This window comes from Equus caballus, chromosome 1, assembly GCF_041296265.1.
Source record: "Equus caballus isolate H_3958 breed thoroughbred chromosome 1, TB-T2T, whole genome shotgun sequence".
Classification (NCBI taxonomy): Eukaryota; Metazoa; Chordata; class Mammalia; order Perissodactyla; family Equidae; genus Equus; species Equus caballus.
The window spans coordinates 179,309,322-179,324,471 of record NC_091684.1 but is presented as its reverse complement, the minus strand read 5'-3'; the positions used below and the strand labels follow the sequence as shown (position 1 = coordinate 179,324,471).

Genomic DNA, 15,150 nt, shown 5'->3' with positions numbered 1-15,150 from the left:
CGTCAAATGTGATCAAAGTGTGAATGATCAAGAATAGCCAGGATAGTCCTGAATATTAGAGCACATGGTGGTGGGGATGATATCAGCTTACAAAACACACTGTATTAACATCTTTCTATATATAATAATATATAATTAAAAGTATATATTGATGCATGAATGGGCAAACCAATCAGTGAAGAGAAATAGACAAAAAATATTCACAAAAAGTTATGAAATTTAGTAATGCAATAAAAACAAAGTTTTAAGATAATTCATAAAAGGTAAAATGTTTATTAAGTGGCATTGTGACACCTGAACCAACATAATACACAAAAGTTAAAATGGATGTGTTCCCCCACCACTATACTACATGACTAATTCAGTTGGACCAGAAGTCTAAACATAAAAATAGTGATACCATTCAGGGTCTTAAAACAAATAAAGCATGAATAAATTCCTGGATCCTTTAATAACTTGAGAGTGGGTAAAACTTTTCTAATTATGATTTAGAGTTCAGAAGCAGTAACAGAAAAGATTGATCTATTTGATTACATAAAATTAAGAAAAAGAAGAAAATACCCTTGTGTATGGCAAACACATAAATACATACCCACACATTCAATATATAAATTCAAAAGAAAAATGACTACCTGGGGAAAATTTGCAACATATCTTAAAGAAGGCTTACTATGCCTATTAAACAAATATATTCTAAAAATTTTAAAAATAAAAGACTAAAATTATCTAAAAAGTAGCATACAATATACAAACATTTCATAGGGAAAATGCTAATATACCTTATGGATATTTTTCTAGTTCATTAATAAGAAAAGCACAAATAAAAACACTGAGATATTATTTCTTACCTACCGAAATGGGAAAAAATTCAAGAGTTTAATAGCATATTCTGTGGGTGACATTGTAGTGAAACAGACACTTTTATACGTTACTGGGGAGCATAGAAAATGGCAAAATCCTTGTGAAGGGGGCCTATGGAAGTTTCTTGAAAAATTGCATAAACATTTTATCTTTTCACCTAAAGGTTCCACTAAAAATATCTCAAATATAACCTGTCAAGAATTCGAAATGATATATGATCAAGACTACTCACTGTGATATCATTTGTAATCATAAAATATTGGAAATGACCCAAAAGTCCCTCAGCAGTGCACCGCTTAAACATACTCTGGTACATATGTGGCATAAAAATGAATAAGACAGAATTCCCAGATACAAATATGTAGTGATTTCCAGGATATATTGCTAGATAAAGAAGCATCAAGGTGAAAAACTTGTTTATTATAAGAAATCTCAATAATCTTAGGGATGGGAATTTGAACTTGTGGGCCTTTGACCAAGTAATCGGGCCGCCCATCTTTTAAGCAGCCATCTTCTGAATGTTCTCAGGAGCTTCCAGCAGAATTGATCCCCTGTGCCCTACAGCAGTGACCTTGATAATGCACCATTAGATTGGCTTTTCCTCCTTGTCACATTCTCCCTGTTTCCTCTTTCCAAATTCCTGGGTTTATCTCATAAATAAGCAGCCCACACCTAAGTCCTTGTCTCTGGCTCTGCTTTTGAGGGTACTCAAATAATGGCACCAAGCAATTGCAAAATCCCAGAAGTCCTTGGACATTTCTCTATGGTGGAGACTCTACCTCACTTCTCAACAAATAGTTTGTTGATGGAAATGCTTCTAAATCATTGCAAGTCCGTGATTGTCCTCGTTAGGATACATGAACTTGGTAAGATCAAAAATGTCAGTACTATAGATCAGATTTTTTTGCAGTGAATCAAGCCTTAATATTCTTACTTTGCATTCAAATTGTGGCATACCTACAAAGAAGAATATTATATGTTGTTGTAACAATAAAATCCTTGAACTACTAACAGATATTATTTGTATTTCAAAGATGTAAATAATCATTAGTTGAAGAGTTTAAATGACATATGAAGAGATATCTGGATGAAACTGAAACCAATTATTTTCCAGACTACTATTTGCTCATATTGTACTTTGTTTTCAATGTTGGTTTATAACTTTTCTGTTACTCTCTATGATTTTTGCAGGAAACCTGAGACACCAGAAAGTAGGCAATATACCCAAAACATATATACTACGCAATTATGGACAGGGACATAATTTTTAAAAAGAAATTAGCTACCCCAGTTTACAGATGAAAAACCATGACCTAGAGCCGATGTCATGACCACTATCATATAGGTTGCTGATAATTGAACAAAGACTTGAACTGTATCTCTAAAATTGAAGTCCAAAGCCCTTTCAATTATAATAGGGCAAAAAAAGGTAACTACATCAGAATCTATATATATTACTTGTTTAATGCAAAAATGTCAGCATGCTTATGGAACTACAGTATTAATGTATTTTAGCTTAAGATGACTGAATATTAGGATCTTTTTACACTAATAATTTTTTTTCTTGAGTCATTAAGTTAGCTCTTGTTTACTTCATTTCTTCCTAATCATCTTATCTGCAGAAATACTTCCTTTATTAGAAAAGTTCTTGAAAATATTTATTCACATTTTCTGTGCTAGAGGGAATTAACTTTATATTTCTTATTTTGAAAATTAATCAAATTTTTAGCCTGGACTATTGATAGATTTCATTTCTCATAATGAGATGCACCCGGAGTTCCAATATTGTGTACCATCAAATAGGGTTTTTATTTATTCATCATTTTCATTACAAGTAATCTTCATGCTCAATATTTTAGTCATCTGAATAAATAGCAAAATTATACTGTACAATGTCATGAAAATGAGGTTAGTCTATGTACAAGTCAAGTGAAAAGACTCTCTCTCATCTCAACTGAATCTGCGAACTAATAAATAATGTAAGAGGGAAAAGATTGGCTGCTGAAAATCAATTCCGCTATCTAAAGTATATCAATAAGTTGAAAATATTGAGAAACTGTAATAAGGCAAGTCATTGCAGAAGTGGGAGAAAAAAAACTGCAGTAAGTTGCAAGCTAGAATTTCATTATATATAATATTACCACATTACATTTGGTCAAAAGATCATGATCCGAATCAAACTTCCTAAAAGAAGGCATGAATCTATAGGAAGCATTGTTATAAATAAGCCAATCAAGTAAGATTTGAGGAGTCTTTAAAGATTCGGTGTAAGCTCCCTTTAATTTTGTGTCTGAGTAGTCTCTCAAATTGTAATTTTATGACATGATATTTTTATTGCAGTGACTCTCAAATGAAAAAAATAAAATATGTTGCAATATTCTCAATGAAAAACTGCTTCCATTATCTAATATCAAAACCGCTTAGGCGGAGCAAAAACACCAGTATTTTGTCGCAAAGCAAAATCTAATTTTTTAACTTTTAAATTTGTATCTGTGACAATAGCTCTCCTCAAAATTAAATGTAAAAATGCATAAAAAACTCTCAACAGAATATTAAATTACCTAAATTTAGTAGGAGTAAAACTTTCAGTGTCAGTTTATGGCAAAATCCTGTTTGTTCGGGAAAAAGCATAAATGCTGTTTTGTTTTTAAATCGTATCTACTTAAATTTGAAAACTTAGTTTCTTTATTCTGATTAAAAGTACTGGCTACATAATTTGTTGGGCCCAGTGCAAAACAAAAATGTGGGACCCCTTGCTGAAATATTATTAAGCATTTCAAGATGGTAACAACAGAGAATTAAAATAATTGTGCAGCCCTTCCGAGAACAGGGCTCTGTATGACTGCACAGGTTGCACATCCATGAAGCAGCCCTGATGGTTGGATCTTGGGTATGTTACTTATATTTGGTTTTTGGCATATAAACATATTTATATACATATGTTTAAAACGGTTGTTGAGATAAATTTATTTAGAAATTCATATGTAAAAAAATAAACTGCATATAAATCACCCAGTTGATTTTTGTTTTGATTTATTGACATTGATATTGATTTTGATATTGATATTGATTTACAATCAATACTTGTCATTTATTAGTATGAATTAAAATATGGCCTGTAAATATACACACCTAAAAAAAAGCATATTTATTGACTCTATTAGCAAATATTCAAGTTTACAATATGAGGATAGATTTTTAAAACCACAGACACTCATCTCCAAAGGAAAAAAGATAATGAAGGGGGCTGGCCCCATGGCATAGCAGTTGAAGTTCGGTGTGCTCCACTTCAGCAGCCTGGTTCACAGGTTCAGATCTCAGGCGCAGACCTACACCACTCATCAGCATTCTGTGGCAGCAACCCACATATAAGATGGAGGAAGACTGGCACAGATGTTAGCTCAGGGCTAATCTTCCTCAGCAAAAAAAAAAAAAAGAAAGAAAAAAGAAAAAGAAAAGAAAGAAAGAACACACATCCAATTATTTTCACTTTAATATCTGAACTAGTTTTTTTTTCTGAACTTATGGTAGTCTCAAAATCAAGTATTATTCTGCCCTTAAAAGATTAAGTTAGAGGCTGGCCCCGTAGCTAAGTGGTTAAGTTCTCGTGCTCCACTTCGGTGGCCCAGGGTTTTGCTGGTTTGGATCCTGATACTGCACAGACATGACACCGAACGGACATGACACTGCTCAGTGGGCCATGTTGAGGCAGTGTCCCACATGCCACAACTAGAGGGACTCACAACTAAAACACACAACTATGTACTGGGGGGATTTAGGGAGAAAAAGTGGGGAAAAAAAAAAAAAGGTTGGCAATAGTTGTTAGCTCAGGTGCCAATCTTAGGAAAAAAAAGATTACGTTAATTTTTCAATGAATTATAATAATATATTAACAAATACATAAATCAAAAGTGTACAGGTCCTCAACAACAAAAAGACAAAAAACTCAAAAAATGGACAAAGGACTTGAACAGAAATTTCTCCAATAAAAACATACAAATGGTCAACAAGCACACAAAAATGTGGTCAGTGTCATTAGTTATTAGGGAAATGCAAGTCAAAACCACAATGAGATACCACTCACATTCACTAGGATGGCTATAATCAGAAAAACAAAATCATAATCATTGGTGAGGATAGGGAGAAAGTTAAACCTTTGTACATTGCTGGCGGTTGGAATGTAAAACAGTGCAGCTGCTATGGAAAACAATTTGGCAGTTCCTCAGAAAAATTAAACATAAAATTACCATACAACTCAGCAATGTGACTCCAAATCATGTACCAAAATAAGTGAAAAATGTACTCAAACACATACTTGTATAAGAATGCCCACAGCAGTAATATTCATAATAGCCCAAAGGTGGAAATAACCCAAATGTACATCAACCAATGAATGGACCAACAAAATGTAATACACACACACACACACACACACATACATACACACATACATAATGGAATGATATTCAGCCATAACAAAGGGAATGGAGTACTGATACATGCTACAATGTGAATGAACCCAGAAAATATTATGCTAAGTGAAAGAAGCCAGAGACAATGGTCACATACTGTATGATCCTATTTATATGAAACATACAGTATAGGTAAGTCCAGAGAGACAGAAAACAGATTGGTGGTTGCCAGGGGCTGTGGGGAAGGGGGAATGGGGAGTAATTGCTTAACGAGTAGGGGATTTTCTTTCAGAGACTGAAAAATATTTTAGAACTAGATAGAGGTAGTAGTTGTACAAGAATGTGAATGTACTAAATGCCTTGAATTGTACACTTTAACATGGTTCAATTTATGTTATGTGAATTTCAATTAAAAAGTGTACAGATTAATAAATTTTATAAAAATGAGTACAGCTGTGTAACCAGCATGGCTGAAACAACAAAATATTACAGAACAAAAGAAATTCCCTTCTGTCCCATTAGATTGATCATTCTCAACTCTCCTTTATACCTCCCACCCTCCTTGTAAACACACACAGATAGTTTTACATCTTGATTGCTAATGTTGTAAATTAGTTTTGCCTATTTATGAACTTTTCATAAATAGATTAGGAAAGCATGACTTTTTTTGGTCTGCACCCACCTTCTTTTGGTCAACATTATGTTTTTAAGAGTCATTCCTGTTGCCTGCATGGTTATACTTCTGTTGTCATTTTCAGGGTTGTGTAATAATCCTTTTTATGAGCATATTGTCATTTACACATTTCACTTCAGACGAGTTGTTTCCAGTTTGGGGCTATTACAAATAGTATTCTGTTACCTAACATTCATATACATAATGTTTTGGTGAATATACAATTCATTTCTCTTGAGTATATACCTAGGAGTAGAATCTTTGAGGCATAGTATATGCCTCTATTGATATCAATATATATAGACAGATAGATAGATGGATCAATTGATCGATTCATCTATCTATCTATTGTCAGATAGTTTTCCAATGTAATTACATGAATTTACATTCCCACCAGCAATGCAGGAGAGATCAAGTGGCTCCAGATCATCACCAGTTCCTACTATTCCTCTCTTAAAAAAACAATTTAGCCATTCTGGCAGAAGTGTAGAGGTATCTAATTGTAGTTTGAATTTGCATTCCTTTGATATCTCATAGAGTAAAGCACCTTTTCATTTGTTGATTGGCCAAGTGGATATTCTTTTATTGTGAGGTTCCTGTTCAATACCTTTTGCCCATTTTTATATCAATTTGTCTGCCTTACTAATTTAGGAGTTTTGTATATATTCTGCATATGAATTCTTTCTTGTATTGCAAAGATTTTCTCCTAGGGCGAGGCTCACCGTCTCATGCTATTGATGGTGTGCTTTGATAAAAAAAACAAGTTCTTAATTTTAATGTAGTCCAATTTACCAATTTTTCCTTTATACTTAACATTTTGTGTCTTGTTTAAGAAATCTTTACTGTCTCTGAAGTTGTGAAAATATTCTCTTCACTTATCTTTTACATTAGGTCTACAATAAAAACTGAACTTGATTTTTAGGCAGGGTATGAGGCAGAGGTCAAGATATAATTTTCCATATAAATATTCAATTAAACTATCAGTATTTATGATAAGACTATCTTTTATATTACTGTACTGCAGTGTCATATTTATCATAATTTTGCTTATGTATATGTGTGAATATTTCTGGACTCTCTAGACTGTTCTATTGGGCAATTTGTCTATCCTTACACCAATATAATATTATCATGGGATTGTTTGATATCTGCTACTGTTAATCCTTTAGTTTTCTTTCTTCAATATCACATTGGTTATTTTTTGGCCATGCGTTTTACTGTTTACAATTTGGAATCATCTATCAATCTCCCCAGAAAATCTTACTGTGATTTTGATCAGATTTGGATTGCACTCATTCTTTACATCAATTAGAGAAGAACTGATACCTAAAAAGTATTGAGTCTTCTAATTTAAGAACATGGTACATCCCTCCATTTATTTAGGTTTTCATTTATTACTCTCAATAATGTTTTACAGTTTTTCATATAAAGGCCTTGTATATTTTCTTTTTTGTTGCTGTTTTGTTTTGTTTTCATAGAAATAAGATTTACTTTCAATAATAATGTTTTAGAATATTTTCTAATTACTAGCAATAAAATTTATGCTCACATTGTATTATAATTTTCAACTGCTAATGGATTTATCCTTTTATTTATTACTGTAATAAGGACAGAACATGAGATCTACCCTCTTAAATTTTTAAGTGTACATGCAGTACTGTTAACTACAGTCACAATGCTGTACAGCAGATCTCTAGAACTTACTCATCTTATATAATTGAACCTTCATGTCCTTTGAATGGCAATTCTCCATTTTTCCCTCCCCCAAGTACCTGGCAACCACCATTCTACTCTCTGCCTCTGTGAGTTTGAGTATTTTAGAGATCTCATATCTATTTTATGATATATCATACGTGGAATCATACAGCACATGTTCGTCTATGACTGGCTTATTTTGCTTAGCTTAATGTCCTTCAGGTTCAGCCATGTTGTTCTGTATGGCAGAATTTCCTTCTTTTTTAAGGCTGAATAATATTCCATTGTATGCCTATACCACAATTTCTTTATCCATTCATCTGTTGATGGACATTTAGATTGTTTCTCTATTTTGGCTATTGTTAATAATGCTGCAGTGAACAAAGGAATACATATATCTCTTCAAGATCCTGATTTCAATTATTCTGGCCATATGCCCAGAAGTGGGATTGCTGGATCATACAGTAATCCTATTTTTAATCTTTTGAGGAAACTTCATACTGTTTCCCACAGCATTTGCCCCGTTTTACATTCCTATAAAATGATAAAAGTGTTCTAACTTTTCCACATCTTTGCCAACATGTGTTATCTTTATTCTTTTTATATAATAGCTATTCTAACAGGTGTGAGGTGATATTTCATCATGTCATTGATTTGCATTTCTCTGATAATTTGTGATGTTGAGCATCATTTCAAATAACTGTTGGTCATTTGTATGTCTTTGGAGAAAAGTTTATTCAAGTCTTTTGCCCATTCCCCTTTTTTTTGGTGAGGAAGGTTGGCCCTGAGCTAACAACCATTGCTAATTTTCCTCATTTTGCTTGAGGAAGATTGCCCTTGAGCTGACATCTGTGCAGTCTTCCTCTATTTTGTATGTAGGACACTGCCACAGCATGGCTTGATGAGCAGTGTACAGGTCTGAGCCCAGGATCTGATCCTGCAAACCCCGGGCCACTGAAGCAGAGCACAGGAACTTACCACCAACACCACTGGGCTAGCCTTCCCTTTGCCCATTTTCTAATCAGGTTATTTGTTTTTTTGCTACTGAAATGTAGTCATTTCTTACATATTTTGGATATTAGTTCCTTATCAGATACATGGTTTGCAAATATTTCCTCTGATTTTGTAGGTTGCCTTTTCACTCAGTTGATAGTTTCCTTTGCTGTGTAGAAATTTCTTAGTTTGATGTAGCACACCTGTCTAATCATGATTTGTTTGCTTGTGCTTTTGATATCATATCCAAGAAATCACTCTGCCAAATCCAACATTATGAAGCTTTTCCTTGATATTTGCTTGTAGGATTTCATAGTATCATGTCTTATGTTTAACTCTTCAATTCATTTTGAGTTTATTTTTGTCTAAGGTGTAAGATAAGGGTTCACTTTCATCCCTCTGCATGTGGATATCCATTTTTCCCAACACCATTTATTGACGACTGTCCTTTTCTCATTGTGTATGTTTGGCATCCTTGTCAAAGATCAGTTTAAATACATGTGTGGGTTTATTTCTGTGCACTTTATTCTGTTCATTGGTTTATATGTCTATTTTTATGCCAATCCCATACTGTTTTAATTATTATAGAATTATAATATAACTGAAGACAGTAAATGTGATGCTTCCAGATGCCTCTTCTTTCTCAAGAGTGATCTGATTATTTGTGGTCTTTTGTAATTTTATAGAATTTTTAAGATTGTTTTTTCTATTTCTGTAAAATACGCCATTGACATTTTGAAAGGGAAGTACAGGAAGTGCAGAGCGCACTAAACAAGATGAACCCAAAGAGGCCCACACCAAGACACATTATAATTAAAATGTCAAGAATTAAAGATAAAAAGAGAATCTTAAATGCTGCAAGAGAAAGACAACAAGTTACATACAAAGGAAACCCCATGAGGCTATCAGCTGACTTCTAAGCAGAAACCTTACAGGCAAGAAGGGAGTGGCACAATATATTTCAAGTGCTAAAAGGAGAAAACCTACAGCTAAGAATACTGTACCTGGAAAGGTTATCATTCAGAGTGGAAGGAGAGATAAAGACTTTTCCAGACAAGCAAAAGCTAAGTAAGTTTATCACCAAGAAACCAGCCTCATAAGAAACGCTAACAGGACTTAAGTGGAAAAGACCATAAATAGGAATAAGAAAGTCATCCAAAAAAAGAAATAAAATAAAATAAAATCATTGGTAAAGGCAAATACACAGTAAAGGTAGCAGATCAACTACATATGAAGCTAATATGAAGGTCAAAAGACAAAAGTACTAAAATTATCTAATTCCATGATAAGAGGGTAACAGGACACATTCACAAAAAAGAGGTTAGATAAGATATCAAAAACATAAAACGTGAGAGGAGGGAATTAAAGAGTAGAGCTTTTGGCAAGAGGTCAAACTCAAGAGATCATCAATTTAATATAGATTGTTATATACATAGGTTATTATATATGAATCTCATGGAAATTATGAACCAGAAACCTATAATAAATACACAAAAAATTAAAAGAAAGGAACCCAAACATAATACTAAAGAAAGCCATCAAATCACAAAGAAAGAGAGAAAGAGGAGAAGAAAGGAACAGTGAAGAACTACTAAAACACCCAGAAAACAATTCATAAAATGGCAGTAAGGGTGTACTTAGCAATAGCTACTTCAAATGTCAATGGACTAAATGCTCCAATCAAAAGGCCTAGGGTGGCTGAATGGATAAAAGACAAAACCCATATATATATGTTGCATACAAGAGACATACTTCAGACCTAAAGACACTCACAAAGTGAATGTGAAGGGATGGAGAAAGATACACCATGCAAATAACAATGAAACGAAAGCTTAGGTAGCAATACTTATACTAGACAAAATAGACTTTAAAACAAAAACTGTAACAAGAGACAAAGGCACTACACAAGGATAAAGTGAACAATACAACATGAGGATATAACACTTGTAAATATCTATGCACCCAACATAACAGCATCTAACAATATATAATGCAACTATTAACAGACATAAAAGGAGAAATAGACAGCAACACAATAATAGTAGGGGATTTTAACATCCCACTTACACCAATAGATAGATCATTCAAACAGAAGACCAGTAAGAAAACACTGCCCTTAAATGACACATAAGACCAGATGGATTTAGTAGATATATAGATAGATAGTGGCTAGAGAGTAGATAGATAGATAGATAGTAGATATATCCAAAAACTGCGGAAGACACATTCTTTTCAAATGCATGTGGAACAGTCTCCAGGACAGATCACATAGTAAGCCACAAAACAAGTCTCAATAAAGTTAAGAAGACTGAAATAACACCAAGCATCTTTTCTGACCACAATGTATGAAATTAGAAATCAACTACAGGAAGAAAATCAGAAAAGCCACAAACATGTGGAGATTAAACAACACACTACTGAACAATGATTGAGTCAATGAAGAAATCAAAGGAGAAATTAAAGAATATCTGGAGACAAATGAAAATGAAAACATGACATGTCAAAATTTATGGGATATAGCAAAAGTGGTTTTAAGAGGGAAGTTTATAGCAATACAGGCCTACCTCAAAAAGAAAGAAAAATCTCAAATAAACAATCTAACGGTGCACTGAAAGGAACTGGAAAAAGAAGAACAAACAAAGCCCCAAATCATTAGAAGGAGGGGAATAAAAATCAGACCAGAAATAAATGAAATAGAGACTTATAAAGCAATAGAAAAAAATCAATGAAACAAAGAGCTAGTTCTTTGAATAGACAAACAAAATGGACAAAGCTTTAGCTAGACTCACAAAGAAAAAAAAGAGAGAAGGCTCAAATAAATAAAATCAGAAATTAAAGAGGAGAAATTACAACGGATACCTGAGAAATACAAAAGATTATAAGAGAACACTATGAAAAGCTATATGCCAACAAACTGGATAATCTACAAGAAATGGATAAATTCTTAGAATCATACAACCTTCCAAAACTGAATCAAGAAGTAGAGAATCTGAATAGACCAGTAAGGAATTGAAACAGTAAACAAAAACCTCCCAAAGAATAAATGTCCAGGACCAGACAGCTTCCCTGGTGAATTCTACCAAACATTCAAAAAAGACTTAATACGTATCCTTCTCAAACTCTTCCAAAAAATTGAAGAGGAGGGGAATCTTCCTAATTCATTCTGTGAAGCCAATGTTACCCTGATACCAAAACCCGACAAGGACCACACAAAAAAGAAAATTACAGGCCAACAGCACTGATGAACATCCAGGCAAAAATCCTCAACAAAACACTAGCAAATCAAATACAACAATACATTAGAAAGATCATACACCATGATCAAGTGGGATTTATTCCAGGGATGCAGGGATGGTTCAACATCCACAAATCAATCAACGTGATACACCACCTTAATTAAATGAAGAACAAAACACATGATCATCTCAATAGATGCAGAGAAAGCATTTGACAAGATACAACATCCATTTTTGCTACAAAACTCAGAACAAAATGAGTATAGAAGGAAAGTACCTCAACATAATAAAGTCTATATATGACAAACCCACAACTAATATCATTCTCAATGGAGAAAAACTGAAAGCTATCCCTCTAAGCACAGCAAACAGACAAGGATGCCCAGTTTCAGTTTCACCACTCTTATTTAACATAGTATTGCAAGTCTTAGCCAGAGTAATCAGGCAAGAAAAAGGAATAAAACAGATTCAAATTGAAAGGAAGAAATGAAACTGCCACTATTTGCAGATGACATGATTTTATACATAGAAAATCCTAAAGAATATACCAAAAAGTTTTAGAAATAATAAATGAGTATGGTAAAGCTGCAGGATACAAAATAAATACACAAAAATCAGTTAAAGAAGATGTGGTATATATACACAATGGAATATTATTAGGCCATAAAAAAACGATGAAATCTGGCCACTTGAGACAACATGGATGGACCTTGAGGGTATTATGCTAAGTGAAATAAGTCAGAGGGAGATAGTCAAATACCATATGATACTCCACATAAACAGATGATAAAACAACAAGAAACAAACACATAGAGATAGAGATTAGTTCGGTGGTTACCAGAGGTACAAGTGGGCAGGAGAGGGTGAAAGGGGTAATTAGGCAAACATGTATGGTGATGGATGGTAATTAGTCTTTGGGTGGTGAACATGATGTAATCTACACAGAAACTGAAATAAAATGATGTACACTTGAAATTTATAATATGTTATAAACTAATGTTACCTCAATAAAAAGATAAAAAAATAAAAAGAAAAAGGTATAGAAGAATACATTCTCAATGTGAGAGTATACAATTATGTCTTAAACAAGAAAAAAGGCATTAGACATATAGGGGAAAATTGGTAACTGAATTACATGAAAATTAAAGAATATCTTTTCATTAAATGACACCACATTAAGGAGTAAAAAACACAAACACACAAACAACTCTATATTAAAATTAAAGAATATCTACATATTTGGAATGATAAGATATGTCATCATATAAGTCTAACTATTACAGTTCAGCTCTCCATATTTTATCTATAGATCCAGTGCTTTTCCAATCACAATCACAATAGAGTTTTTTGGTGGAAATTTAAAGGTTTATTAAAGGGGGTAACAACAGTTTTTAAAAAGCCACAATATAAGACAAATGATGAAGAACAATTAATGGTACCTCACCCTACCAGAAATGTTCACTTTTTAGTAATGAGAGCATAATATTGACATAGGAAGCCTACAAATAGAATGGAATGGAAATTAGATGGCAGAAACAGAGCCAAGTTGATATACTCAATCCCCAGCACAAACAGTGAATATCCATCAGTGGAAGTTGGACTACGGATTAACCTTACGGAAAAGTCCTGTTAAGCAGCTCAAAAAGATTTCTTTAACAAAATATGAAAAGGTCAAATCCTAAAGGAAAATGCATATAAAACTGAAAATCTTAAAAATTACTATGTATCAAGAGATACAAGTTAAGGACAATAAGTAAAATAAAAGAAAAAACCTAACAGAAAATATTTCCTGACAAAATATTAACATGCAGAATATATTGAAAACACCTAAATATCAATAAAAATGGGCAGGTAGGTATTGTACTTAATGTCAGCTTCATGGGGCAGGGATTTTTATATATACAGTAATTCCCAACTATTTCCCAATTCTTAAACAGTGTCTTACACATAGAATTTGTTCAACAAATACTTTGTTCAACAAAATAATTAATAAATATCGACTTAATAATTGGAGAAAGCAAACTAAAACTAAAATTAAACACCGTTTTATACCAAGTAAATGACCAATAATCAAAAAAACTGACAATAACAAGTATTAGGGAAGTAGAGAAGAAACAGAAATCATGTATACAGGTAGGAAAATAAATATGTAATAAATGCAGTCCAATAATGACTCATCATTATCTAGTACATTTGAATATATGCATATCTTATGGTCCAGTAATTCCATTTCTAAGTATAGATCAATACTCACATATAGCCATATTTTTATACTTGTAATTTAAAAAATTTCTTTGCTGACTAGTATTCTATTATCTGAATATGCCCCAACATACTTTTCTGCTGTTGATGGATATTTGGAGTGTTTCTAGAATTGTTTGTTTTCTGCCACTTCAAAGATTATTTTTTGAAAATTAATAATATGACTAAGTTAATACTATTAGTAAGTTTTGGTAAGCATTAAATGAATTAATAGGCATAAAAGATGTGTTGTTACATTCGGTACTTAATTAATGATGTTATTATCTCTGGAATGGTTGTTGACATACTGAGCTTCCTGGAACACAAAGCAAAAATCTGCTTATGCTTTATCCTGAGGGTGGGAGGATAAGAAATGAAAAACTGGATGAGATCCTTTGCTTGCATGAAATAATGGAAATACTTGGGATGCTATTCATATTACTTTCTAATATGGGGCCATACTATTTTTTCAATAACATTTTCCACCCTCCACCACTCAAGTTGTATAATTTTTGAGCACTACAATGCTACTAACTTTTCCTACATAAAGCATGAATTGTCATACTTCTATGCTTTTGGTGGCACTATTGCCATTGTTTCACAGATTCTTCCTAAACTTTTGAGATCTAAAAAATCATTTCCTTACTACATCAAAGACACAATCTGTGAAAGAAGGAATCGATAAGCTGGATTTAACTAAAACTAAAAATTTCTGATCTGCAAGGGCACCATCAAGAGAATGAGAATACTGCACAAGCCACAGATTGGGAGAAAACACCTGTGAAAGACACAGCTGATAAAGGACTGTCATCCAAAATATACAAAGAACTCCTAACTTTACAATAAGCAAACAAACAACCTGATTAAAAAATAGGCAAAATACCTAACAGACACGTCACCAAAGATATATAAATGGCAAATAAACATGCAAAAAGACGCTGCACATCATGTCATCAGGGAAATTGCCAAAATTTGGAAGCAACCAAGAAGTCTTTCAACAGATGAACAGATAAATAAACTGTGGTATATTCAGACGATG

General features: G+C 33.0%; 1 long non-coding RNA gene across 1 annotated transcript in view; it reads right to left on the bottom strand.

Annotated features, from left to right (window-relative positions):
- Positions 1-242: 242 nt before the first annotated feature.
- LOC111769038 (uncharacterized) overlaps positions 243-15,150 on the bottom strand; it is a 161,438-nt gene continuing 146,530 nt past the window's right edge. Inside the window, exon 3 of the long non-coding RNA XR_011440911.1 lies at positions 243-4,273. This is a non-coding gene — a long non-coding RNA (uncharacterized lncRNA). The remainder of the gene's footprint in view (positions 4,274-15,150) is intronic.